The 27,330-nt window shown below is 46.5% G+C and overlaps 1 long non-coding RNA gene across 1 annotated transcript; it reads right to left on the minus strand.

Moving 5' to 3' along the window:
* Nucleotides 1-10,013: 10,013 nt before the first annotated feature.
* LOC144316878 (uncharacterized) lies at nucleotides 10,014-15,952 on the minus strand. The gene is made up of 3 exons (XR_013382712.1): nucleotides 15,814-15,952; nucleotides 13,396-13,516; nucleotides 10,014-10,648 (listed from the first exon to the last, which is right to left on the minus strand). It is a non-coding gene; the product is annotated as an uncharacterized LOC144316878 (long non-coding RNA).
* Nucleotides 15,953-27,330: the final 11,378 nt, after the last annotated feature.

Genomic DNA, 27,330 nt, shown 5'->3' on the forward strand with positions numbered 1-27,330 from the left:
GGGCAGGGAGGGCCATTGCAGTTGCTGTGACTCACGGGGAAAGCAGGGTCTGCCCCAGAGCCATGGAGAAAGGGGGCCCTGGAAATGGTTGATTTCACTTCTGTGGCAGGAGAGACAGCCCAGGAGAGTGTCAAGTATCTTGCCCAAAGGAAGACAGGAATTTAAAATTTGTGGAATCCCTGACTCATCGCTGGGGGTGGAGAGAGGTGGGAAAAGGCTGGGCTGCAGGGCCTTCGAGGAGGAGGACCACAAGCTCCCTCTTCATGGACTCCTCCCATCCCTTGCCTCCTGGCCTGCCCTGAGTTCTCCCTGTTGTCTAATCATGGTCTTTCCTGCTGCATCCTGGTGTGTGTGTGTGGTGGAGATGGGCCATGCTGGGCCCTGGCAGGGGCCTTCCCTAGGTCCCTGACCTGCCCTAGGTGTGGTCCTAGACCCCCCAGGGGGCTCCTGTTGGTTGCTGGGAGGTAGCTTCTTCCTTGGCCCCAGGCTACACGTCTATCTTCAGCTCTAAGATGGCCTGAGTTTCAGATACACACCCAGAGGGTGGGAGTGGGGGGTGTTTTCTGCAAATGGGTGGCAATGCGTTTAGGGCCTGCTGCTTGGTGCTGCTGGGGTCTGATGCACCCAGGCCTCACAGGAGGCCTGTTCAGAATGAGCGGTGGACAGATGTGGGGGGGCCTTGCGCTCTGCACCTAGCAGGAGGAGCGTTAGGAATGTTCCTGGTGATGGGCCAGCATGGGTGACTGAAGGCACTGGGGTAGAGAAGGTGGGACCCCTCCTGTGCAGTGGGTGATGGAAGACACCTCCTGTCCGCCACTGGAGCTCCACAGGGCAGTGTCCTGCTCCATGTCTGAGGGTCATGCCTCACTGTCTCTGTCTCCCCACCCACCCTCTCTGTCTCTGTCCCTTTCTTCTCCTCCTCCTCCTCCTCCTTCTCCTCCTCCTCCTCCTCCTCCTCCTCCTCCTTCTTCTTCTTCTTCTTCTTCTTCTTCTTCTTCTTCTTCTTCTTCTTCAGACTTTATTTATTTATTCATGAGAGACACACATAGAGAGGCAGAGACATAGGCAGCCCCTTGTGGGGAGCCCAATGTGGGACTTGATCCCGGGATCATGCCCTGAGTGGAAGGCAGACACTCAACCACTGAGCAATCCAGGAGTCCCTCTTTCTCCTTTCTCTTATCCTCTTGTCTTTGAGTCACTGACTCTTCTTTAAGGTTCTCCTGTCTTTCTATGTATCTCTCCAGCCCCCTATCCTTTGGCTTCTTTGTGTTATCTGGTACAAGGAGAACCCCCCTTTCTCTAGAAGCAGTTCCTCCCACAGGGCACTGGGGGACCCCTGTCTGCCTGTGTGTGTGTGTGTGTGTGTGAGAGAGAGAGAGAGAGAGAGAGAGAGAGAAAGAGAGAGAAAGGGGGCTGCTGGGTGAGTCAAGGTGGGTCAGGCTCTAGAGGGTCTGGCTAAAGGTAGAGTGGCTGGGGGCTGGGACTGGGCTGCTGTCCCCCTGGGAAGAGTCAGGCTTTTTAGGCATCTGGGTCCCTACTCATTCTAGAGAAATGACAAGAGCTGAGAGCCCACCCTCAGGGCCTTTGCCCCTGTGCCTGCTGGCTTGCTGCCAGTTCCTGGTGGCTAGCTGGCAGCCTCACTCTCTGAGGCCAGGACTGCCCATCTGGTTTGGTGGGGGTTCCTTCCTTGATGATCTCTTGTCACCAGTGGGAGGCAGGGACAAGGGCCACTCTGGGAAAGGGGCATGCATGCTGGGTTTGCTGACCCTCGGGAATGGCGACCATACCTTTCCTTTACCCTGCACACCTTTGTGCATTCTGGATGCTGGCTAGGCTGGTCAGACCTGTATCCCCTTCTCCTGGTTGTTCTTTTCCACAAGTCTTTGCAGAGGTTGGGTCTCCTGTATGGGCAGCTCACTCTTCCTTCAGCTCCTGACTGCAACTCACCTCCTCTGGGAGGCCTTCTTTGATTGTCCCCTTTGCATCTCAGCCCATTCCTCCCAGGCCCTGCTAGATTAGTGGACCCACAGCATGATTGAGATCCAAGTTTCCAGGCTGAGTGCTGGTCCAGGGAACAGCCTGGGAAAAGGGGGCATGGGAGGAAGGTGCTGACCACCACTCAGCATCTGCCAGGCACTTCCTGTGCATTGGTTCCCTTCCCTCACACAGCAGCTCTTTCAGGTAGAGTTCAGTATTCCCATTTGACAGACGAGAAAACAGGCTCTGAGAGATTAACCAATTTACCCGAGGTCACACAGCAACACCCCCCAAAATAAGATACTCTCAAAATGACAGGAATGGCAGGGGCTTCCAGTGTAGAGGGAAGCAGCTCCTCTCCACCCCAGGAGTCAGTGCATCTCAGCTACTGGAAAGTTTAGGTGTTGCTACCAGAGTTTGGGATGGAGGCAGGAGGATGGATGAAATGATCCCTTGAGTGCTTACCTGGGTATAGTCTGCTCGCTTTGCTCTTCCTGTGAAACCTCCCAGCACCACCCCCAGAGGGCTCAGCTCTCTCGCCCTGCCCTCCCGTGAGGGCAAACACTTGGCAGCTTCCAGGCCCTTCCCAGTTCACCCTGGATCCCACCTCTGGCTCCCTCCCTCAGGGCTGGCCCTGAGGTTCCTGGCTCGCAGCAGCCTGCTTGCTCTCTGCTCCAGCGGGTCCCCTCGCCTGCTCCTCTAGTCCCCTGCTCCCATCCCACACTACCTTGGCTACGATTCACTTGGGGTCTCCATCTAGGTCCCTTCTCTGGCTCTGAGAAGGGCCTGGATTCAAATTCTTCATCACTGTAACTATACCCGAAGCCCAGCCCTCCCTTTCCTACCGTGTCTCTGTTTCTCTTTCTCTCTTCACACTCTCTTACCTCCGGGGCACACACTGTATGCAAAGCACTGTGCTCCCGTTGGACCCAGGGCCTGATTCCGTGGTAAGTGGGTCCATCAACAGCCAACTCGACAAAACCACGAACCAATGAAACAGGAGCCTGGGCAAAACATTGTGGGAGCTTGAGAAGAAACAGTGAATGCCGGTGGGTGCCATCTTGGTATTGGTCCTGCAGGGATGCGTGGGACTGAGCCTCCAAGGGCTGTGGCGGGCAGAGAAGGGGGCATGTGTGTACTGCTCCGGTGGAGGGGAGGGCTTCGAGACCACTCTGCAGTGTGGAGGGTCGGAGGAACTTTCTGTCCTGGACTGTGGGCCTCTGGGGAGGACCTGTATCCTCTGAAGCAGTGCTTCTCAAGACAGCCTGGGGGAAGGACCAAGGGTTTTTTTTTTTTTTTGGTGGTGGTGGTTATTTATTTAAAGATCTATCTATCTATATCTATCTATTTATTTATTTATTTGAGACACACACACACACACACACACACACACACACACACAGGCAGAGACACAGACAGAGGGAGAAGCAGGCTCCCTGCAGGAAGCCTAATGTGGGACTCAATCCCGGGATTCCTGGATCATGCCCTGAGCCAAAGGCAGATGCTCAACCGCTGAGCCACCTAGGCATCCTGGTGGTTATTTTTTAAATTCTGATTTCTCATAGATCAGTAATATTATAAGATAAAATACAAAGAAATTATTAGAAAAATAAAATAAGACATTCAAAATACAAGTCCTAATATTTTATTGTTGGACTCAATAGACATAAAATTGCTGTCCTAGGGCAGCCCTGGTGGCCCAGCGGTTTAGCGCTGTCTTCAGCCCAGGGCGTGATCCTGGAGGCCCAGGATCGAGTCCCGCGTCGGGCTCCCTCCATGGAGCCTGCTTCTCCCTCTGCCTGTGTCTCTGCCTCTGTGTGTGTGTGTGTGTCTGTCATGAATAAATAAATAAAATCTTAAAAAAAATTGCTGTCCTGTTGCTGTTAAGGAATCTAAATGCTTGCCCTAGGCCTCCCTACCAATCCTGCCCCAGGCTGGTGGTAAGCCACGGGCTGTGGAGGGGCCTGGTGGGTGGATCCCTCCTTGAGTGTCACCTGCTCTAGAGCAGAATTTTCAAGCTGCAGGTCATGACCTGTTAGTTGGGTTGGAAATTAATTCAGTAGGTTGGGACCGGTGTTTTAAAAACACGAACTAGAACAGAATGGAGAATAGAGTGTGGTAGAGGAAGCATGATTCTGTGAACATTTATTTCAGGTGTATGTGCTCGTATGTGTGCTGGCACCGGTTTGGGAAGTGGGAGGTGTGACTGGGCTGTGGCCACTGCCCCTCCCCACAGTGCTGAATGGACAAAATCTGCTCTCTGCTGCTACTACTACCTTGTTTCCTCCCTCTGGACTCTATTTCTTTGTCTCCCCCACTGGCCTCTCCTGTTTTCAGGGCAGTGATACTGCTCAAGAGACATTGACCCTTCTACTTCCCTGTTTCTTTTTTCCTGGACATCCCTCCTCCCCCCTCACCTTCCCCAAATGCTCCCTTCCTCCTGGGCCCCAGGTAGTCAGTCCCCAAATGCTGTGCTGGGCCCGGGGCAGCCCCTAGACACAGAACAGTAGGGTTCTGCCCTCAAGAAGGGAGAGTGATGCTGGGGGTCAGGGGGTGGAATGCATAATATAAAGGAATATGTCATAGGAGCTGACCAGGAACCAATGTCAGGCTCCTCCTCTCAGGTCGGGCTGGGGGAGGACCTGGTTTCCCTCAGTGACCCACGATGGGGGAATCGCATGGCCCCATCCAGGGGCCCCTTTTGGGGCTCTGTTGAAACACTGCTCCCCCCTCTAGGGATAGCTATGATTTACTTAACCAATTCTCCATAAATGAACCCTTGGGTTGTTTCCACTTTTTTTTAGAATTAGCAATAATGTGGCAAGGAGCATCTCCATACCTCTCTTTCACCACATCCGAGCTGCTGATTCCCGGAGGCCCCTCACTCCACCTCCCATTTCTCATGTCTTTATCCACACATGGTCTGCATTCCTCCTGCTTCTCAGCCCCCAGCTGGCTGGGTCCCATGTCATGGGGCTAAACATGAGCCAGAAGTTTGGAAAATGTGATCTCCTTCCTCCTCAGGCCACACACCCATCTTTCTCACAACGACTCATTTGGTTTCTTTAAGCAGGCTTCCCAAACACCCGGCTGTATCATAGGGACCCTTTGACTTGCAAGTAACAGAACACCCCACCAAAAGGGTTTAGACAATACGGGAAGTTTTTATTTCATAAGAAAAAGAAATTCCCGAGGGAGGGTGGCCCCAGGGTGGTTAAGTGAGGGGCTTTACCACATTATCAAGCACTCAGATTCTTTCTGCTTTGCCCTCCTCCAGTGTTGGCTTGCTTCCCTCGTGATTGCAAGATGGCTGTTGAAGTTCCAGACATCACATCCAGACATGATATGTCTGGAGGTTGAAGAGAAGCTATCTCTTTCTGTAGGTCTCCTTTTAAGATCCAGAACACTTTTCCCTGAAGTGACCCTAGCAAACTTACCCTCAGCTCTCATGGGCCAAGGTTAGAGCACATGCTGATTCTTTTGTTAACTTCCGGTGGGAGAATGAGGCTTTGCTAGGTGGCAAGGCATAGGACCCTGTGGCGGGGTGGGTTGGGTTTTAAAGGAGCAAAGGGGTCTGGGGACAGAAGTTGAGTGCACAACCCACAGTGTCTATCATGCAGGCTGGTGGAGAAAGTTCCTCCACTGACTTCACAGTTCCTCTGTGTTTCTCAACCAGATGGGCCTGTGGCTCCTGTCCGGGAGACTTAGCTTGATTCTGATTAAATTAGAAAACATTTGTTGAGGGAATGAGATACAGTTTCACCCTTGAGGGGATCTGTTGTAATTCAGGAGAGGAGAGAGAGGGCCTAGCCAGGCTGAGAAAAGAAGGCTGAGTATGCTGAAACTGGAGATCAGAGCTACTCTAACCCTTCTTTCTGAGAGATGGGGTTTATGAGGACCCTGTTCATGCTGGGTTGCACGCAGGGGACTGACTGAGGTGCCTTTGAACTGGGCTTCCTGTGGTGCTGGGGTCAACTCTGCAGGATGGGGAGGCCAGGGTGCAAGAGGTATGGAGGTCAGAGGGGCATTTATACGGACCCCTGGTCCTCTTTCTCCTGGCTTTCGGGTGAGTCTTGTCCTTGCCCTCATGTCACACAGGGACAGGAAGGAAAGGGGGTGCTGTGAGTCAGGAGCCTACCTGGGGCAAAGGGAAAACACAGGAAGTGACTCAAGGCCTATAGGGCAGACAGGTGGCTTGCGGTGCCCCAGGACAAACCCTGGGGGAGTTGACTGAGGGCGAGGGTCCCCTCCCCGAGGCTGCTGGTGCACACCATCCTGGCTATTTCTGCCAACCACGTTTCCCACAAACCCTTCCCCTCCTTACCACAGCAGGCCGCCTGCCCACTCACCCACAGCCCCAGCCACCAGCTGTCGCAATTCCTGGCCCTGGTCCACCCCCTGCATCCGGGAGGGCTCATCACCTCTGACCCCAGAAGGTGGGTCAACCCCTTTCCCTGTCTCTCCTCTGATCATCTCCCTCTGCCCTCATCCCCACAGGGGAGAGATGCCAGGGCCACTAGAGGGTGAAGTCTTCGGAGCAAAGTGGATGCTTCTATGCGTGCAGGTACAACTGAGAGGTACCTGTTGCCTCAGGTCAAGTGACGGGTGCAAAAGTAGAGAAACACAGCCTTGTGAACCTCTGGGTCCTTTGCTATGTGCAAGGAACGGGGGGCCTCTGTCCCACTTACTGGAGTTCAGGCTTGATGCCAGGGCCCCAGCTGGTAATAAAATATTTTCTTTCCTTTACCACTGTTCTTAGGCATTTAGCTTCCTTAGGGACCTCTGAAGGAGGAGGAGTGACTGGGCCAAGGCATGATTAAAGCAGATTATTTTAAATGTCATTTTACAAATGTAGGTTATATGGTATGTAAGTTTAGCAACTAGTTTTTTCACTTATCATTTTAGATATCTTTGTGTAATAGTATATATAGAAAGCTTCCATATATTTTTTTTTTTAGTAAAAACTATGTTTTTTTTTTTTTTTTTTTTTTTTAGTAAAAAAGCATAGAGCTTGAAGTCACAACCCTGAGATCAAGAGTCACATGCTCTACCAGCTGAGCCAGCCAGGAGCCCCTGAAAGTTTCCTTATTCTTATTTTTAAAAAGTATATATATATTTTTTAAATAAGATTTTATTTACTTATTTATTTGAGAGAGAGTGAGAGCATGAGCAGGGGAGGGGCAGAGGGAGAAGCAGATTCCCTGATGAGCTCGATCCTAGGACCCCGGAGACTGACCTGAGCTGAATGCAGATGCTTAACCAACTAAACCACCCAGGTGCCCCTTCCTTATTCTTTTTAATAGCTGCATAGTATTTCGCTCTATGGACATACTATAATTTATTTAAGCAGCCCCCTGTAAATGAACCGCTGGGTTATTGCCCCCAACTTAAAAAAATACATATAAATAGTGTTGCAAGGAACATCTTTGTCCATTTTCCTTTGGGATCTTGCATAAATACTTTTGCAGGATAAAATCCTGGAAGTTAAACTGCCAGATCAAGGAGTATGAACATTTAAAATTCGGTAGATATGCCTAATTGCTCTCCAGAATGTACTAATTTTCCTTCCATTGGCATTGTATGAGGCGGCCTGTGTAATCGTACCTTCCACAACACTGTGTTATGACTCTTCTTAGCACTGCCAATCTGATAAGTAAAAAATTATATCTTGTTTTCATTTGCACTTGAAATTGTGAGATGGAACATTTATATTTTATTAGCCAGTTGCATTTTTTGTGAATAGCCTGTTTATGTTCTTTGCCTATATTTCCCATTGGGTTGCTGTCTTTTTCTTATTGTTTTGTAAAATATGTCTTTTTTTCAAAATTAGGGAACAGAGCATTTTTGTCACACATCTAGCAAGCCTTGTTCTCTTCTTTTGTCCTTTGATTTCATTTATAAAGTTTTTCCTTTTAAAACTTTTTTTCTTTTCTTTCTATGTGGATACATCTGTTAGTCTCTGTTATGACTTCTGTTTTATTCCATGATTAGAAAAGCCTTTGCTACCCCGGGGTCATAAAAACATTTAGATGTATTTTCTTCTAGCACTTTAAGGCTTTATTTTTCAAATGTTTCTTTTTGTTGTTGTTGTTAAATCTTTGATCCAGTCACAATTTATTTCAGTGTTAGGAGTGAGGTAGGGAATGCAGATGTATTTATTTTTGTCTTGAATGTGTGGCTAGTGTTTCAACTTATTGAATTGAATTCTCATGTTTATTTGGGTCAATTTCAAATTTCTGCATTCTTTACTACTGATCTGTCTTCACCAGTCCCATACTATTTTAATTATTGCAGCTGTATAATATATTTTTTAAAAAGATTTACTTGTTTATTTTAGAATGAGAGAGAAAACGAGCTTGGGGGAAAGGGAGAGAGAGAAAGAAACTCAAGCAGATTCTGCACTGAACAAGGAGCCCAATGTGGGGCCCCATCTTAGGACCTGAGATCACGACTTGAGCTGAAACAAAGAGCCAGGCACTCAACTGACTGTGCCACCCAGGGACCCTTGTAGTTGTGTAATATTTTAAGAAGTGTTTTATAGGGTTACCACTCCCTTGTTACTTCCTCTAGGAAATTTCTGGATATTCTTCCCCATTATTTTTCCAGATGAATTTATAACCATTGTCAAGTTATTAAAAAAAAAATTCCACTGAATGCATAGATTCCTTATGGTGACATTGATGTGCTTACAGTATTATTAACTTTTTATCCAAAAGCAGGGTATCTCTTTCTCCATTTGTTCAACTCTATATTTATTTGGGTTTTGTAATTCTTTGCATGGACACCCGCACAATTTTTCCTATGTTTCATGTTATGATTTTGTAGCTTTCATGGATGGGACCCTATTTCTTCTGTTTGGAACTTGTTTATTTTTTATTTTACTTTTAATGACTTTATTATTATTATTATTTAGTTTTTTAAGTTTTTATTTTAATCCCAGTTGGTTAACATATAGTATTATATTCTTTTCTGGTATACAATATAGTGATTAAACTCTTCCATATATCAGCCAGCGCCCATCACCTGCTACTCCCATCCCCTACCTCCCCCAACCTCCCCTCTGGTAACCAGCAGTTTGCTCTCTATAGTCAAGACTCTGTTTCTTGGTTTGTCTTTCTCTCATGTTTTCCCCCTTTGTTCATTTGTTTTGTTAAATTCCACACATGAGTGAAATCATATGGTATTTGTCTTTTTCTGACTGACTTATTTTGCTTAGCATTATACTCTGTAGCTCCATCGGTGTTGTTGCAAATGGCAAGATTTCATTCTTTTTTATGGCTGAGTAATATTCCATTGTATACACCACATCTTTATCCATTCACCAGTCAGTGGACACTTGGGCCGCTTCCATATCTTGGCTATTGTAAATAATGCTGCCATAAACATAGGAGTGCATGTATACCTTTGAATTAGCATTTTCGTATTCTTTGGGTAAATACCTAATAGTGCAACTGCTGGATCATAGGGTAGCTCCATTTTTAATTTATTTTATTTTAATTTAGTTTCATTTTTAATTTTTTGAGGAAACTCCATATTGTTTTCCACAGTGGCTGCACCAGTTTGGATTCCCACCAACAGTGCAAGAGTGTTCCCCTTTCTCTACATCCTTGCCAACATCTGTTATTTCTTGTAGATCTTGTTTTTAAGCTAGCCATCTTGCTAAATTTTCTGATTATTACTAAAAATTCTTTAGCTGATTTTCTTAGAATATCCATGTATAGAATAATATCAACCAGTGATAATAATTATAGTTTCTTCTTGTAATATTTATATCTCTTATTTTATTCTTTTATCTAATTGCATTGTCAAGTGGTTCCAGAACAGTGTCAAACTGTAGTGGTAATAGTTTATGGTGACAGCTGACATCTGTCTTTAATAGGGAACTATTTCTAGAATCTCTCCATTCAACATGTTGGAGAAAACTGAATCTCTCTATTTTACATATTAAGATGGTGGGTTATGTTGAGTTTCCCATGATTCGGACATCTTGTTTATCTGGAAGGAACTACACTTAGTCTTAATGTATTCTGCTTTTATTTACTCAATTTTCTCTCTCCTTTTTAAAGTTTTATTTATTTAAGTAATTAATTAAGTAATTTTTACATAAGTAGGGCTTATGACCCTGAGATCAAGAGTCACACACCCTTCCAATTGATCCAGCCAGGCACCCAACATAATTTTAATCCAGACATCCCTCCTTAGCTCGGAACTTCCTCCCTTGGAGATCATTCCCCCCCTTGGAAGTAGAGGCACAAAAACAGGGTGAAGGTGAGATGGGAGTGTAGCTACAGGAAAGAGCTGAAGCTCGGGATGTAAGCTCTCAGCCTCCTGTCCTCAAGGGAATGAGGATCCACAAGAGGTACCGCAAACCCCTGACTGAGAGAGAAAACAGCTGAGCAAGAGGGTGAGGAGGGCCAGGGAAGGGAGGAAGGCTACTGAGGACTAAGGAGCAGGGGGCAGGGGGCAGGGGGCTTTGGAAGAAAACCAGATACCCTTCTGCTTCTCCCCAAAGATTTCTCGCCCTTCTGTTACCCTCAGGGCTATCTTAAGCCCTCGTCTTTATGGGGAGACAAGGTTCTGAATGTTGGGCTTCTCAGGTTCATGGAATATAGGTATGGGTGGACATTTCCGTGCTAGGGGAGGTGAGGCAGGCTGGATGAGTCCTCTGAAGCTGTTAAGAGATCAAGGAAAATGTCCAGTTAGTTTGGCCACTTCTCAACATTTGGACTTAACTCTGCTGCTTCTGAGAGCAATAACCACTTATCCCCTCCACCCATCTCCTGCATGGTCCCAAGGGCTGTTCTTTTGTCCTAAACATATAACCTTCTTCCATTGTCCCTCCATTTCCTGATGCAGTTGTGAGGTCCTCTGGCCATGACCCTTTATCAGGAACCTGGCTGACTTCATTGTCACCCTTGGGTGACGATGCCCAGGGTTGGGGCAGTAGAGAGAAAGGGGACTTTCCAGTGTGGGCCATTAGGATGACTGAAGGCACCTAGGTGGATGGTGGGCTGAAGTCAGGTAGCCTGAAAGAGACAAAGGGCCCTTCCAATGTCTTCTCTGAGCTGGCCTCCTTCTCCCTACTATGACGGTCAGCTTCAGGGGCACAAAAAGGAATCCTTGATCCAGAATCTCCACATCTTCCAGACCCATGAACTTCCTCTGGCCCTTAATTAGCCCAGTCATTTAAGAGGCAAGGAAGCTGAGCTTGTATTACCTGGGTGGGTATAGACACATCCCCACTCTTTTCTCATGAGAGAAGATCAAGAGCAAACAGACAGGTGTGGGAGTCAATTGAGTTGCAAGCGAAGTGAGGAAGAGCATGTTTAGCCATTGATAGGAGGCCTGCAAGAGTGAATGGTGGGCACTCAGCCCAGAAGCAGGGGATTGAGTGCAATGACTGGAGGCTGATGATAACTGTGAGGATTAAAGGGTGCTATTTGGTGCATCCCACTACAGGCAACTACAGCTAACCCCATTTCTCAGCCAAGGGAGGCTGGTCAGCAGAAAACGGCTCCTGCCATCAGATTGGAGCTCAGGATGGAAATCCAGCTTCTGGCAAGATGGCAAGAGTAAGTCAGACCCTAGGCTTGAGGGGAGTCAGGACCCCTGTGGACACTTGAAGCAGCGGGCTTGGACAGAGAGAGGCAAGATTGACCTTGGAGTTTGGATGTGGGCTTCCAGAACAAGGCGGAGTGCAGGGAAAATGGAGGGCATTTAGGGCATTTAAATTAGCCACTACCAGCCACAATACAAAAGGGCTTTTCTTAGAATCATCTTGCAAAATCATGATAGATTCTTGACTGTTGTGGCTTCCTGTGGAAAAGTAGGTACCACTGGAAGGTCCTGGTAAGTTCCCCGGGCATGAGTCTTACTCATTTGCAGTCTTCTCAATTTCTGCACCAGGCCCAGGCCCTGGGCTGGGGTGGGGGTGGGAGCTGCTAGTAAACCAGTCACAGATGTGTTGTGTGAGGTAGAGTCGAGGTAGTGGCAGGACTGCTTTTTGGAGTAACAATGCAATTTCCTCAGAAAAGCCTTCTAGTTTGGGCAGACACCACCTGGTGTTAGCAGCTTAGAGAGACCAGAAGTTGCTGGCAACTCAATATCATTTCCTTCCTCTCCATCTAGGCTTTCCTCTGCCCAGCAGGGGCTGGGAGCCAGGAAACTAGAATCCCTGCCAGTCAGGGAGATGCACTTCCATGAGATCTGGCAGGTGGAAGGGAAGCATAAATCACAGCATTGTTCTTCTGGCAGCCGTGGGCAGGTGTGTGGGCCTCACCAGATAGATTTTGGAATAATCTTCAGGCATTTTCTCCACTTTGGTGCTGGAAGTTCAGGTGTCCTGTAGTTTCAGCAACTTCCTGATGTCCTAAAAGCTAGCAATGAACTTAATAGGCCAGCACTTCCACAGCTTTGTAAACACCAAATTCTCTGCACTAAGTCTCTTTCTGCTTGAAATACTTAGAGTGGTTTCCGTGTTTTCTAGCTGACTGATATAGCAAGCTTGCTGATCCTAACAATTTATAACCTGCTTTTTTTTTTTTTTTACCTAATAATAGATCATGAAGATAAATATGTCTATAGGTCACTCAATATTTTAAAAATATTTTTTAAAAACCTGGGTTTCCATGGCTGCGTGCATGCTAGCTCATCATACAGATATGTCATAATTTATTTAACCAGCTCTCTGTTGTTCAACATTTAGTTTGTTTCCTGTTTTTTACTTTTGTAAACCCACACTGTCAAGTATATCCTTGGCTATGCATCTTGTACAGAGTCAAGAGTATTTGCTTAGAAGTAAATATTCTTGAAGTGCAATTTTTAGTTAAAGGGCATTCACTTTTTGGAAGCTTTTATGCATATTTCCAGATAAGTCATCCATGTTTTATTCCCTTGGCCCTCAGGACACCTCACTCCACTGGTTTTCTGCCCCCCTCTCTGGCTGTGCCTTCTGTCTTGTTGGCTGGTTCTTTCTTACCTCCCTGATTTCTAACCAGAGGAGAGCCCCCAGACCCAGTCTTGGCTCATATTCTCTTTTTAACCTGTGCTTATTCTCTTGGTAAATACTACATGTATGCTGATGATGACTCTTTCATCTATACTTTAGGCCCATGCCTTCCCCTGCACTCTGGACTTGTGGGGTCAAATTGCCTGCCCAATATCTCCATCTGGAAGTCCAATGGGAATAACAAAATCGGTGTGTCCTAAACTGGGCCCCCCCTGATTTTGGCTCCCAAACCTGCCTTCTCCAGTCTGCCCCATTCTAGTCAGTGACAACTCCTTCCTTCCAAGGTCTTTAGACTGAAGAACCTGGTAGTCATCCTTGATGTCTCTCTTTCTATTGAAACTTTGTGCAGTCCTTGAGAAATCCTATGAGCTCTAACTTCAGAATACAGCCATAATCCCATCACTCCTCACCAGCTCCATTTTCACCACCGCTTCCAAGCTGCCATCTTGTCTCAGCTGGGTCTTTGTCTTCTAACCAGTCTCTCTGCCTCCCCCATAGCATATTCTGTTCTCAACAGCAGCCACGGTGATCCTGTTAAAACATAGACCAGACCACATCACCACTCTGCTCAGAACCCTCTGGTGGGTCCCCTCTCCCTCAGCAAAAGCCAACATCCTTATAGTGGCTCGCCAAACCTTAATTGACCCCTGCCATTGCCTCTCTGATCTCCCCTCCCCACTCTGCCTCCTCAGTCTGCTCTGGCCACTTGAGCCTTCTGGCTGTTTCTCAAACATTCTAGGCAAGCACCCATCGTGAGCCATGGCTCCCCCTGACCCTTTGCCTGGAAGACCTCCCGCAGCTGTCCACATGGCGAGCTTCATTGCCTCCAGGTCTTAAGTCAAATCCTCAGTGAAGGCTTCTCTGATCACTCCCTGCATCCACCATGTAAAATGACAACCCCTAGCCACCTTGACACTCCCCATTTCCACTTTACTTTTCCCCATAGTTCTCATTACCATCTATCAAATATATAGAAAGATAAAACTCATTTTGTTTATTGTCTCCTGTTAAAATTCAAACTCTTTGAGGGTGGGAAACTTTGTGTGGTTCACAGATGTATCCCCTAAGGAGGTCCTGAGAACAGTAGGCATTAGATAAATGTTTGTTGGATGAATACCTGAATTCGGCATTTTTCTTTTCTTTTTCTTTTTGCTTAAGGTTACATGGTAAGGGGAAGAGTGAGGTTTGAATTAAGGACTTTTTTTTTTTTAAGATTTCACTTATTTATTCATGAGAGACACACAGAAAGAGGCAGAGACATAGGCAGAGGGAGAAGCAGACTCCTTGCAGGGAGCCTGATTCAGGATTCGATCCCAGGACCCTGGGATCATGCCCTGAACCAAAGGCAGATGCTCAGCCACTGAGCCACCCAGGTGCCCCTGAATCTAGGACTTTTGATTCACAATATTTTTTGCATTAAATCAAATTTACACAATAACCTAATTAAGGATATGGGACTCACCCCCTAAGCCCTAAGGCTAGAGAGAGCTAGGGATCTCTCGATTTCTGTCTGTTGCTTGAATTCCCTCTGTGATGTTTTAGCCAAGTACACATTTAACCTCTGTTGGAATATCTACAGGGCTAAGGCCCTTGCTGCTTCCTGAGAGAGGCATTCAGACATCTATGCAGTTTGTTAGATTAGTAAGCCAGATGGCAGACATTGCTAGGTGCCTACCAAACATCTGTCCTCCCCCCTTCCTGTACAATTCTGGTTCTCTTCAGGGCATCAGTGTGTCCAGCAAAAGCTAGGCTCTCCAGGCTTCTTCACAACTAGTGTGGGTAGGCCTGTGACATGGTTGTGATAGATGAGATATAAGTGGAGATTGGGTGGTTTTCCTGATTAAAAGGAGGGAGATTTTAGCAATTTGCTACCCTTCCCTTTCCCCTTTTCCTCCCTGGAATGTGGATGTGATGCCTAGAGGTCCAGCAGCCATCTTCTGACCGTGAGAGGAAAGTCACATGCTCAGACTGTGGGAAAGGAAGGGAGTCTGGGGTATGGAGGGCAGCATGGATGCGCAACATCAGTCTTGGCTGCTGCTACTGCAGTGCTTCTCATCATGAGAAGAAAATAAGCCCTCCTTGGTTAAATGTGTGAAGTCAGGTTTCTGTTACTTGCAGCCTAATACAATCCTAACCACTACAATGACCTAAATGTTCTGCAAACAGGCAGGGTTTGGGTGGCCGCTGGAGGCAACCCCAAGGAACAGCCATTTCACTTTGTGTGGCTTAGTAACCATAAGAGTTAACGTGACAGGAGGTATCTCACAGGGCAGGCGCTGCTCTAAGGGTTTACCTGTATCGATTCACTTAGTCCTCAGAGTCAACTGTGAGCTGAGTACTATTACGACCACCTGCATTTCACAGAGGGGCCAAGCTAGACACAAAGAGGTTAAATAGCCACCCCCAGGTCACACACCTGGCCAGGGACAGTGTGAAAATGTCATCTGGGGCTGAGGCCCTCTGCCCTATTGTGTGGGAGTAATGTATCCAAGCACCTCTATGTGGAAAGCTGCTGTTCCAGGAATTTGAAAGGAAAAAAATATGGATAAAAATAGAAAAGAGACAAGAATATTTAAGATGACAGGCTTTTCCCATACTGCCTTTTCCAGATCAGTCTTAGGATGGGCACTGTTCTCATACTTGTCCCCTCCGACTCTGGCCTTGTCTTCTCCTTGTCCATCTGAAAAGCTTCTCCTTGTCCCTAAAGAATCTGAGCTCTCTTTAATGGAATTGTATTACGGCCCAGGACCCACTTGTCTGGGGCAGGCATCACGTGGGCGAGGCAGGGGTGATGGAGACAGATGGCAAACAGAGGAAGATTCGATTACCTGCTTCTTTCCAAAGCTGATCAGCCCTATAACTGTGTTATGGCCCATTATTGGTAGGCTTCTTCTTGGCTGCTGCTTGAAATTTGGTTTGTTTGTGACTTGTTATATCCGCTGAAGTTCAGAGATGGATGAGGTGGGGTCTGGCTCGGAAGTCTAAGGAGCAGAGGAGAGGGAGACAGCAGGAGATGAGTGCTGTGGGGACAGGTTGGGGAATTGGAGATCAGCCAGGGCCAAGTAAGCACAGGGCCAGGGGTTTCTGGTGACATAGGGGAGAGAAGATAGGGTGTAGGGGCCTCAAATGCCAGGCTGAGAGGGCTGGTTGACATGTGGTTTGTAATAGGGAGCTATGGTAGGCTCTTGAGCAAGGGAAGTGACAAGTGAATGTGGTTTTGGAGAAGAAGAGGAAGAATCAGGTGAGACTGGGATGGTTGGGACCCTTTATCTGTCCCTCTGAGGAGGGCAGACGATGGAACCAGGGGCCTGGACTCCCTGGATTCAGAGGCAAAAGGGAAACAGGGCAGACACAACAGACTTGTGCTAGACCCACACCTGTGTTAAATCTCACTCAGTCCTTGAAGCAGGCCTGAAAGGTGTCTTGTGTATCAATGTGGAAGTGGCAGCCCTGTGAGGATGAGTCATTGCTGCTCACACAGTGGAGCTTAACTCATTCTAATGCCATGTTCTCTCCACTGAACCATTTGCCCTTCCAGGGCTCAAGAGTCAGGGGCAAGAAACACCCAATCTTCCTCACTCTTGCTGGCACTCAGAGCCCATAATAGCAATGGCGGTAGGCAGTTAGCCACTGCTTACCGAACACCACATGTTACACACATCCTCTCTAATCATGGTCAGGTTTGATGATCCTCATTTGACAAATAGAGAAGTGGAGCTTAGGGAGGTCAATGGCCTGCCCAGACCACACAGTGTGTGCATATGAGAAGCTGAGCAAGAATTCCAGCGCAAGCCTGCCTGCTTCCCTTCACCACACTGCACCCCATTCCCAGACTCTGGCTTCTGTATTCCCGGACTCTACTTGCTCTAATCCTGGGATTAGAGAGGAGGGGGAATTGGCAGAAAAGCTCAGAACAAGCTATTCAGCATGGAAACTTTCTCTGAGCATCCCCAGGCCTGCCTCCTCCCCACCTTGTCTCCCTTCATATCTCCAGCCTCCATTTTTCCAGGCCTGAGGCCCAGGGGCCTGGAGAAGGGAGACTGTGGGCAGGCCTGGGGAGGGTCTGGGACCCATGGACACGTGGTCCATGGAAGCCCTGGACTTCCCATCCCTGGGATGGGTAGGGTGAGTTAGGGGAAGGAAGGGAGCCCTGCTAAGTGGGGAGCATGTCCCTGCAGGAAGCCAAGAGTCTCGGAGGAGGACCAAGAATAACTGGGCCTCAGCCCAGTCCTAATCCCTCTCTAAGGATTTTTCCTTAGAAAAATCTGTTTAATTTTCCCAGCTCAGAGACAACGAATGGAGGATTTGGGGGTAGGGTGAGGATGGGTGATGGGGGAGGCTCATGGAGCTTGCCCTGGGAAACGATGAACAAATGGAAAACCAGTTTTTGATATGCCCTCTCCCCCAGGAAGAAGCTATGAATGCAGGCTGTCTGATTATAGGACTGGTATAGCCCTGACTGGCCATATGATCAAAAGGCTTTGACTGACTTTCTTGGCTAGTTTATTTTGTTGTTTGCATGTTCTCAGAATTAGAGACCCCAAAGACAGAAACTGTATGTGTCCGGCACAGGAAATCTTGTTGGGTGAGCGTAATTATTGTGGTGGGGTGGACAGTGACGGTGGTGGTCATGTTGGTGGAGGCTGTGGTGGGCGTGATGACGGTGGTAGTATGGTGGTGACGGGGGTGGTCATGGTCATGGGTGCTCTGAAATCATGATGGGGTGGGGTGAGGTGGGCTGAGGGGTGGGCTTAGGAACCTGGCACACTGGGCCCGCCTCAGGCCTATCTCCCTCTCTAGCAGTCATGTGGGCAAGTCAACTTCTCTGGCTCACTTTCCGCATCTGAAAAATGGGAATAATGAGACCTATTGGTGGAGTTCAGGGTTTGCTGGGGGGTGTGGACTCCCCCAATTCTGCTCTGGGGATTCTTTGATCCTCCATCTGCCCTCGCTCCTTCCCTTCTGCCCACAGACTTCCTCCAGTAGTTTCCACTGGCTCTTCCCTCAATCGCTATCACAATTCCTTCCTTCAAAGCTGCACACATTCTAAAAAAGAAGTTTATACACACTGCCTCTGCTTCCTGGCCTCCCACTCGCTCCCTAACCCCTTCCCAGTAGCCTCTGGGTTCCTGACACTCTATGCAAACTGCTCTCAAAGTCAGCAGAGGCCTCCCCCACATCTCAGCCTCATCTTTTCAGGGAAAATTAGCCCTCTAAACCCCCAGGCTTCAAGAGAGTCTCTTCCCAGGGCCTTTAGGACCCACAGGGATACTTCCCCACCACCTGGAACTCATTTTGCCTCCCTCTGCCCCCAAAGGTCGGTGCTGTGCTGGCATCTGCCTCTCTCTGTACACTCACTCTCCAGGGTCATTTAGCTCCCCTGATTCCAGGTCCAGTCGCACACAAGCAGCTCCCAAGTCCATTTCTCCGATCTATCGGATCACCCAGCTACAATCCCACTTCTTGCCACTGACTGACTAGCCTTTTCTACTAGGCTCTTTTCAGCACATTGAAGGAAGACCCTTCAGTGCTGAACTCATTATGCTCTTCCCAAATCTAGCTGCTGCCTCCCCAGCCTAACACCCGAGATCAAGCTTTTGACTCTTTGTCCCTTTGTATAAATTTCCACCCATCTACCAGCCCTGTCGTTTCCCTGGTCATGGCTCTTTAAAAATGAACACAGAATCTAATTTTATTTCCAAAACATGAAACCAGCTCATCATTTAACTTTGTTCTTGAGCAACCCTTTTTGGTATTAAAGCCAATAAATTATATAAATCTTGGATTTTTTTTTTTACTCAGAAAAATAAGCTCTGTTATGACAATCCATAACATGTTAGTCTGTTTGAATAAACTGTTGTCTTATAAAAAAACCCCACCTTTTTAACACTGTTGCAAATGTCTTAGAAACTCCCCACACATCATTATGCTTGCTTTCAGAAACAGCTGACCAGGTAATATGGATTAACTTTCCTTCTGATAGCAGCTAGAAGAGATATGTATTAAAAAACAAAAATGAAGACAAAACAACAAACTGTTTGAAACATCTGAGTGCTAATAATATAAATAAGGTAGTGGGGAATCGTTGGGCTAGGATATGGAGGGGACTGAGACTAGGGAGGTGAGCCTGGTTTTGGAAGTACCTTTCCTTTGGGAATAGGGAAAGCAATTGAGAAGTGCAAAGAATGATCAGGACTTCTGAGGGTCTCCTGGGGATAAGAGACAAGGCCTATCAAGAGGAGTGTTTGCTGAACTCTTTTGCTTTGGGCTGGGACCCCAAAGGACTGCACCTGAGGAGTTAGGATGAACCAGAAGTAGGCAGGTTCTCACAGGGGCTGTAAGCTCTGCTTTGACTCATCTCAATTCCTGAAATTGGATTAAGGTGATCCAGTGTTGCTAGTGCCTTCAGGCTATTGTAAATCCTCTCCGGAAGAAGATATCATCCTGGTGTTAGATCATTTCTACAAACGATTTTGCAACTCCAGTGTCCTGGGCATATCCATAAAAAAACAAAACCCCACAAAACCCAAAACCCTTAAAAACAGAACTAAAATAGAAAAATCAGACATATGATGAGATAGGACACATGAGCAAGTATATTTAAAAAAAAACATATAATATCCTCTCTAGATGTTGAAGTTATGAATACAGATTTAAATTCTTTAAAAAATGCTTCGCATGACCCAGGAGATAAAAGACATGATTCAGAATTTTGGTAGAGGATTGAAACTATTTTTTTTTTCTAAGTGGAAACTCTAGAATTGAAAAATTAAAATACTTGACACTAAGAATTCAAAAGATAGGTTTAGCAGCATGTTAGACAAAACTGAATGAAGAATTAGTTAATTAGAAGGTTGATGAGAAAAAAACATTTCCAGAATGAAGCATGGAAAGGTAAAAGGATGGAAAATAGAGAAGACAGCCCAAGAGACCACAGGAAATAGAAAGTTTAAAAGAATGGAGCAGAAGCAATATATAAAGGGATGATCCAAAAACTGATGAAAGACATCAATCCATATGTTAAATAAGCCCTAGGAATCTAACCAGAATAAATCTTACACCTATTAGAGTAAGACTAAAAAGCTTTCTTTTCTATTAGAGTAGAAATAAAAGCTGAAAAATCAAAGACAAGGAGAAGATCTTAAAAACAGACAAAAAACAAAACAAAACAAAACAAAAAAACAAAAACCAGCTAACAGATTAGCTTCAAGGGGCAACAATTAGATATAGAGCTGATTTCTCAATGGACACAAGGGAAGCCAGAAGACAATAGAATTCCTCAGAGGGCTGAAAGAAAGTAAGAGCCAACTTATTATTGGTACCCCTCTGGATTATTCAAGAGGGAAGATAATATACATTTTTAGACTAATAAAAACCGAGAGAGGTAATTACTAGCAGACCCACATTAATAGGATATTTTTCAGGCAGAAGGAAATAATCCTAAATGGGAAGTCAGGGATGCAGAAAGGAATGCAAATCATTGAAAATGGTAAACATGTAGATACATATAAAATAATATTGGCTATGTAGAAAAATAATATAATAATGTTTAAGGGGAGTTAAGGTCCAAGGTTCTTTCCTATATTTGGAGGAAGAGAGTAAAAAAAATCCTTTAATATTAAGATTTGTTAAGAAGGGATGCTGTAATCTTTGGGTAACTCCTAAAAAACTGTAAAAGGGTGAATAACTTATAAATTAATAGAGGAGGATAGTTGAATAAAATAATTCTAGAAGGAGGCAAAGAATGGAGAGAAAAAAGCAACACAGTAGGTAGGACATATAGAAAACACTTAGTAAGATGGTAGATTTAAACCCAAATATACAAATAATAATAATATTATTTTTTACAAGTAATATTATTATATGTCAAATGACTAAATTTTCCCATTAAAAGGCAAATTTTTTCAGATTTATTTTGAATAAATTTCAAAATTTGAAATTTGAATTTTGGATGAGACCCAAATTTCAATTAAAAGGCAAATTTTTTCAGATTTATTTTGAATAAATTTGAAAATTTGAAAATTTGAATTTTGGATGAGACCCAAAATTCAACTATACACTGCTTATGTAGAGGTACCTGAACTATAGAAAAGAATGATAAAGGATGAGAAAAGGTAACACATATAACACTAACAAAAGCAAAAAGCTAATTGAATTACATTAAAATAATAGGTTTAACAGCATTACTACATATAAAGAGAGATACTTCACAGTGATATAAAATTTAATTTACCAGGAAGATATAATAATTTTATATTTGTATGCACCTAATAATTTGGCATCAAAACATACAAAGCAAAAATTGACAGAACCATATTATTGTACTTCAGATTCCTTCTCTGCCTTCCTGGGGTCACAGAAGCTGGGCATTTCAGCTGTTAGGGCCCTCTCTGGGAAATAGCCTATCGGGTTCACATATGGAGTCATTTTTGGACATGGAGCTAACTCACTGGACTTGGCTAACTCAATTGTCTTATATGTAAAGAATGTGTGTTGCAGATACTATCAGTGCTTTGCCTCATCTTACAGGTACTCATCGTTTTCCTACACAGCTACCTGGTAGCTTCCAATTGCGAGCACCTGAAACTCTTATACCTGAGGGCTTGTTCTTGCTGCAGAGCCTGCTCCTGCATGTGGGACATTCCAAAAGCATCAGAGTAAGTGCTCCCAGGAGCAACCCTCAAACAATGACTGGTGTGAGTCAGTGGATAAATACCTCCTATTCCATTGCCCTTCAAGGAAACTCAGAGATTTGTGTTTTCCACTCTTCCCAGAGACCTCCAGCAAGACTGACCTTTGGTTACCTGAAGGGATAACTGGCTTGATGTAATTTTCCTTTTTTGGCTATCTTCCCTTTCCTGCCTGATTTCTGTACTCCCTTTCTGTTAGTCCTTAAGATTATCTTCCAAATAAACTATATTCAAATATTTTCTTAGAGTCTACTTCTAGGGAGACTCAAACCAAGATAATATCCCTTGTTTTAATAGAACATTATCAATCCCTGCAATGTTGCTTGGCTCTAAGGTGGTCTCCACTCCCTCAGCCCATTTTCTTGATCTGTCCTCATCCATGACATCATGTGTATATTTCACCTGGACTGTTCTGACAGTGGTTTTCTGCCCCTATGATTTCCCTCCTATTGCTTCTCCACAGGCAGCCTCAGTAACCTTCCTATTAAGCACAGAGCTCATCATTGCATACCTTCTACTCCAATAGTTTTCCACTGTCCACAACAGAAGATTCCAGTGCTCACTTTGGCTTCAATTCACCTTTTAATCACTCTCTATTCTCCTCTGCTTTCCAAAGTCTGTGCTTGTTTCTCAGCCACCTTCACTTGCGGGCAACAGTTCCCATGTGCCGCCATTGCCTACTATGCTCACCTCTATTCCAGAGTCACAAGTCCATGAGCCATCCTTCAAGGCTCAGTTCAAATAACACCACTGTGAAGTCTTCCTGACGTCTCACATTAGTCTTTGAATTTCCCATAGTGCCTCAAACTTAGTGACTGCTGGTGGATTTTTGAGAACAGATGATGTGAAATCCTCAAGAATGAAAACTCCTGGCTCCTCCTCATTGAATTGCCTATAAGACAAATATGCTGTGTAATCTGGGGTCAGTCCCTTACCCCTTTTGGCTCTTAATTACTACAACTGCACAGTAAGTACTTTCAGCTAGAATCAGTGTTTCTCCAAGGAAGAAAGGGGTATAATTATTGTATTGTATTGTATTGTATTGTATTGTATTGTATTGTATTGTATTGTATTGTATTCTGTTCTATTCCATTCTATTCATTCTAGAATGAATGTATTCATTCTATTCTACTTCTAGTATAGTTAACATACAGTGTTATATTAATTTCAGGTGTACAATTCAGTAATTAGCACTTCCATGCAACATACAGTGTTCATCACAAGTATGCTCCTTAATTCTTATCATCTATTTCCCCCATTTCCCCAACCACCTCCCCTCTGGTAACCATCAATTGGTTCTCTATAGTTAATGGTCTGTTTCTTGGTTTTTTCTTTTTTTTCTTTGCTCACTTGTTTTGTTTCTTAAACTCCACATGTGAGTGAAGTCACATGATATTTGTCTTTTTCTGACTGACTTATTTCCTTTGGCATTACATCTCTAGCTCCATTCATGCTATTGCAAAAAAGATTTCATTCTTTTTTATGGCCAAATAATATTCCAATATATGTTCTATCTCACATATTCTTTATCCATCCATCTGTTGATGGATAGATAGAGGAGTGTAGTTCTTCATTGTACAAACTGCCTTGTGCATTGTGGGATATTTAGTATCTCTGACCCATGGCACCCAATGCCAGACCTCTTCTCATCATTGTTACGATGAAAAAGACTAACACATTTTCAAATGCTCTAGGAGTATCTCTACTAGATCCGGTGATTCCTTGGGAACTTCCAGTTTGGGTATTCTTGGAATCCTCTGGTGGGTATATAAGGACCACTGGTGGCCCATGCAGAGGCTTGAACAGTGGGTCAGTGATGGGGAAAGAGCTGGAATGAAACTGGAGACAATGCCCATGCCATGACCTGGCATCTGAGGCCAGAACTAGTGTCCGGTGTCCCAGTCTTCAAAGGGGCACGAACTCCCAGCTGGCTCTGGCTGGCTTCCCAATCTGAGGAGTTTCAGTCTGCCCTGATGACAGGAGTCCGGACAATAGGTGATGTTCCTGGTGAGGAAAGGGCCATCCAGCAGGATGCTCTAGGTAGAGACCTGCTGGGGCTGGCAGGGCAAGGGTTGGGACCTAGCCAGCATCAGGAGTGATCAGAGGAGCTGAAAGAACAAGTTAAAAAGTCAATTTTCTTATGCAGGCCATCCTAGGAGGTTGGTAGGGTGAATGTGGGACAGCTATGACTTGGAGGGCAGGCCAGGGTGTGAGACTGACCACCAGGCTTGTGGGCAGTGGTTATGGGCAGCAGGATGGTTGTGACAGCACCTTTGCTGGAGGAAGCTGCACACACACTTGGTTGTCAATCCTCATTGGTGGCGGTGGGTGGGCGCAGAGAAAGACTGCTGTGTTCAGGAGACATGATCACTGACCAGGGGTGAACAACTGTAGGGCAGCCATCCCTCAGAGGTATTCTGTGGCTGGGGCTCTGGGGAAACCAGAGTGTTGCCCAATGTTGAGAGCTCAGGGTGAGTTTTGAGGAATTGTTCCATTCACGAATTCACCGAGTCATCCATTCCACAAGTATCTTTGGGGCTGGAATGAAACCACCCCGATCTTGTACATGTCCTGGGACCATAAGGCATCTGGTGTGAGGGGTCAGAGCTTTGGTGACTGATAAAGGAGGAACTTGGAAGGAGAAGAATTTGTTAATATTTATCCAATGGGGTCCAGGAGAGGCTGCTCTGAATGGAGACAACTGGCTTCAAGCAGGTAGGGGGCAGGAAGGAGGAGGGCTGGAAAGGACTGTGCTGGGTACACTGCCACCTGAGCTCAGGACACAACCACGCTGTGAGTTAGAGGCTCTGATTTCTCCCTGTTTTGCAGACCAACAGAGGCTCCTTCTTGCGTTCAGAAGGGCATTTCTCCAGGTTCACCCAGCCTGAGCCACCCCGAGAATCTCTAAGGGCCCTTACTGTGGTGTCTGTGATCTTGGGGTCCCAGGTGGGAGCTGCCAGAGTGGGAGACAGCCTCTGTGTCCCCTCCAGTCCTTCTGACAGCAACAGCTTTCCTCAATGGTAACCCCATCCATTGGTTTGCCATAAGCCTGGTTATATGGCTGGCCTCCTAGAATCTGCTCACCCATAGGCAAAGTGATGAAACCAAACTTCTTAACTTTCCACATCGAAGACCAAGGTTTGGTGACTCTGCCATGTACCTAAGAATGTTAGCTAACATGTTCTAACATGAGTACTTGTTATGTGCCTGGCATTGCTCTCAGCCATTCAGGTATATTAACTCATCGAGTCCTCACAGTAGCCTGGGAGGTAGGTGTCACCGCTAGCCTCATTTTACAGATGAGGAAACAGAGGTATGGAGAGGCCTATAGTCACACAGCTGTGAATGGGCAAATCGGGGTTCAAATCCGGGCATGCCGGCTCCAGAGGCTCCAGAAGTGTGGTCGGGGCCAGGCTGGAGCAGACTGCCTCCTCTGAGTTGAGGACACGTGGATTTGGGTCCCCCAAGCCTGCGGTGAATTTCTGCGAGTTAGCTGTGTGACCTGAAACACGTCACTTGCTCTTCTGAATATCCGTTTTCTCCCTGGTTGAATGAAAGGATTGAACTGCATGATCCCAACTTGGTTCCAGCTCTGACATTTCAAGAGGCTTCATCAGGCTAAAATAAGCAGTGAGAGGCACGTTGTGGTTGCGAAAGGGAGCCGGGGACGTGCGTGCGTGGAAGCCAGGAGGCTCTCCCTGGTGAGGAAGCATAGAGGGCTAATTGCAAGCGCATGAGCTCAGCTGGGGGCCACTTTCTCCCCTCTGGATCCACAGCTGGCTGTGAGTCACTGATGGGTCAGGGCTGCTGGAGATGGGACAGGCCCAGAGCTCGGACAGAAGACAAGTCCAACCCGGTCCGAGCTTAGGGGCTGCAGGGCACTGTGTGCTCTTCCCAGTCACCGTCTAGATACTACTGCACTTGGGCTAGAACATGCCCTATCTCTGGCTCCCTGAGCAGAACTCCCTTTCTATCCCAGCTCTGCCAGCCTTGGTCCCTACACTGCTCACCGCACACCCAGTAGATCCCTCTTGTGAGCCAGGGGTGGGAGAGGCAGGTAAGACTACAATTCCTGCTTTCAGGAAGCTCATAGAGCCAGGGGGAGGTGGGGGGTAGGGCTCCCAGGCATAAGCCTCAGGCTCCTGAACATGCCAGGGGGGAGCTCTGAGCCAGGGCACCTGCCCCACCCACCCCAGCTTCTGCAGGCCAGGTCATGGCAGAGGGAGGCCAGGTGCCAAATTCCTCCTTCCCAATCCCATCCCCAGCCCCGAGGAGGAGGCTGCCACAGGAGCCTTGTCCTCAGGACAGATTCACACCAAGGGGTCAGCCCCTAGGAGATTAGCCCAAAGGGGGTGACCGCTTTGGGAAGAGTGAGAGGGGAATCAGGACCAAGCCGCCCCAAGACACCTCTGTCCTTACCCTGCTACAAATGTTCCCTAGCGTGACACATCTGGCATAGTGCTGGCTGGAGTTTAGCAAGTGTGCTTTCCTGTGAGCTCGTGTGCTGCGTGCATCTCAGGGCCTGTGGCTGTCTGTCCACCTGGGCTCTGGCATAACCAGACTCAGATGTAATTCTGAGACACAGGTCGGCTGTCTGCAGCCTCCTTTTTTTTTTTTTTTTTAAATTTATTCATTAGAGAGAGAGAGAGAGAGAGAGAGAGCATGAGTGGGGGGAGGGGGCAGAGGAAGAGGGAGAAGCAGACTCCCCACTGAGCAGGGAGCCCCATGCTGATGCTGCGGGGCTCAGGGCTCAATCCCCAGACTCAGGACTCAGGACTCAGGGATTATGACCTGAGCTGAAGGCAGACGCTTAACCATCTGAACCACCCAGGTGCCCCTGTCTACAGCCTCCTGCTCCGTGTGTGATTACTTAGTAGTAGTCATCCTCATTCATTCATTCATTCATTCATTCATTCATTCATTCAAGTAATAGCACCTCTGACAACTGTTTCTCTTTGTTCTGCATAAATTCATCCTGAGAAACTCAGTCTCTTGGGGGCAGCCTGATTCATATTATGACCACCTGACTTCTAAAACCTTACTATTGATGATTTGAAATCTGACCCCCTAAGCTGACCACCTGCTGGTGCTTCTGCTCCTTCTGCTCCTGGAAAACCTGTTTAATCCTACACATGGCCACCCTCAGAGGGTTCAGGCCACCTTCATTCCCCTTCCCTCCCTCCTTCTCTCTCTCTCTTCCCTCTGTAGACATCTATTGAGCTTCTATGATGTGCCAGGCACCAGGAAAAGAATAGGAAGCAACAGCACATATGGCCCTCGACCTCGTAGTATTCACAGTCTATTAGGGAGACACCATGAACAGAACAGTCACACAGGGAAAGTGGCCTCTGGTAGGTGCTACCCTGAGACCAGGACTGGGTGGGAGGCAGAGCATATAAAAGTGGGACAGAGGGACACCTGGGTGGTTCAGGGCGTGGTCCTGGAGTCCTGGGATTGAGTCCCACATTCGGGCTCCCTGTATAGAGCCTGCTTCTCCCTCTGCCTGTGTCTCTGCCTCTCTCTCTCTCTCTCTCTCTGTGTGTGTCTCTCATGAATAAATAAATAAAATATTTTTAAAAATAAAAATAAAAGTGGGACACAATCGACAGAGAGGTCAGAAAAGGCGTCCCTGCAGGAATTAAAAACTTCAGCCAC

This window comes from Canis aureus, chromosome 7 (genome assembly GCF_053574225.1).
Source record: "Canis aureus isolate CA01 chromosome 7, VMU_Caureus_v.1.0, whole genome shotgun sequence".
Lineage (NCBI taxonomy): Eukaryota > Metazoa > Chordata > Mammalia > Carnivora > Canidae > Canis > Canis aureus.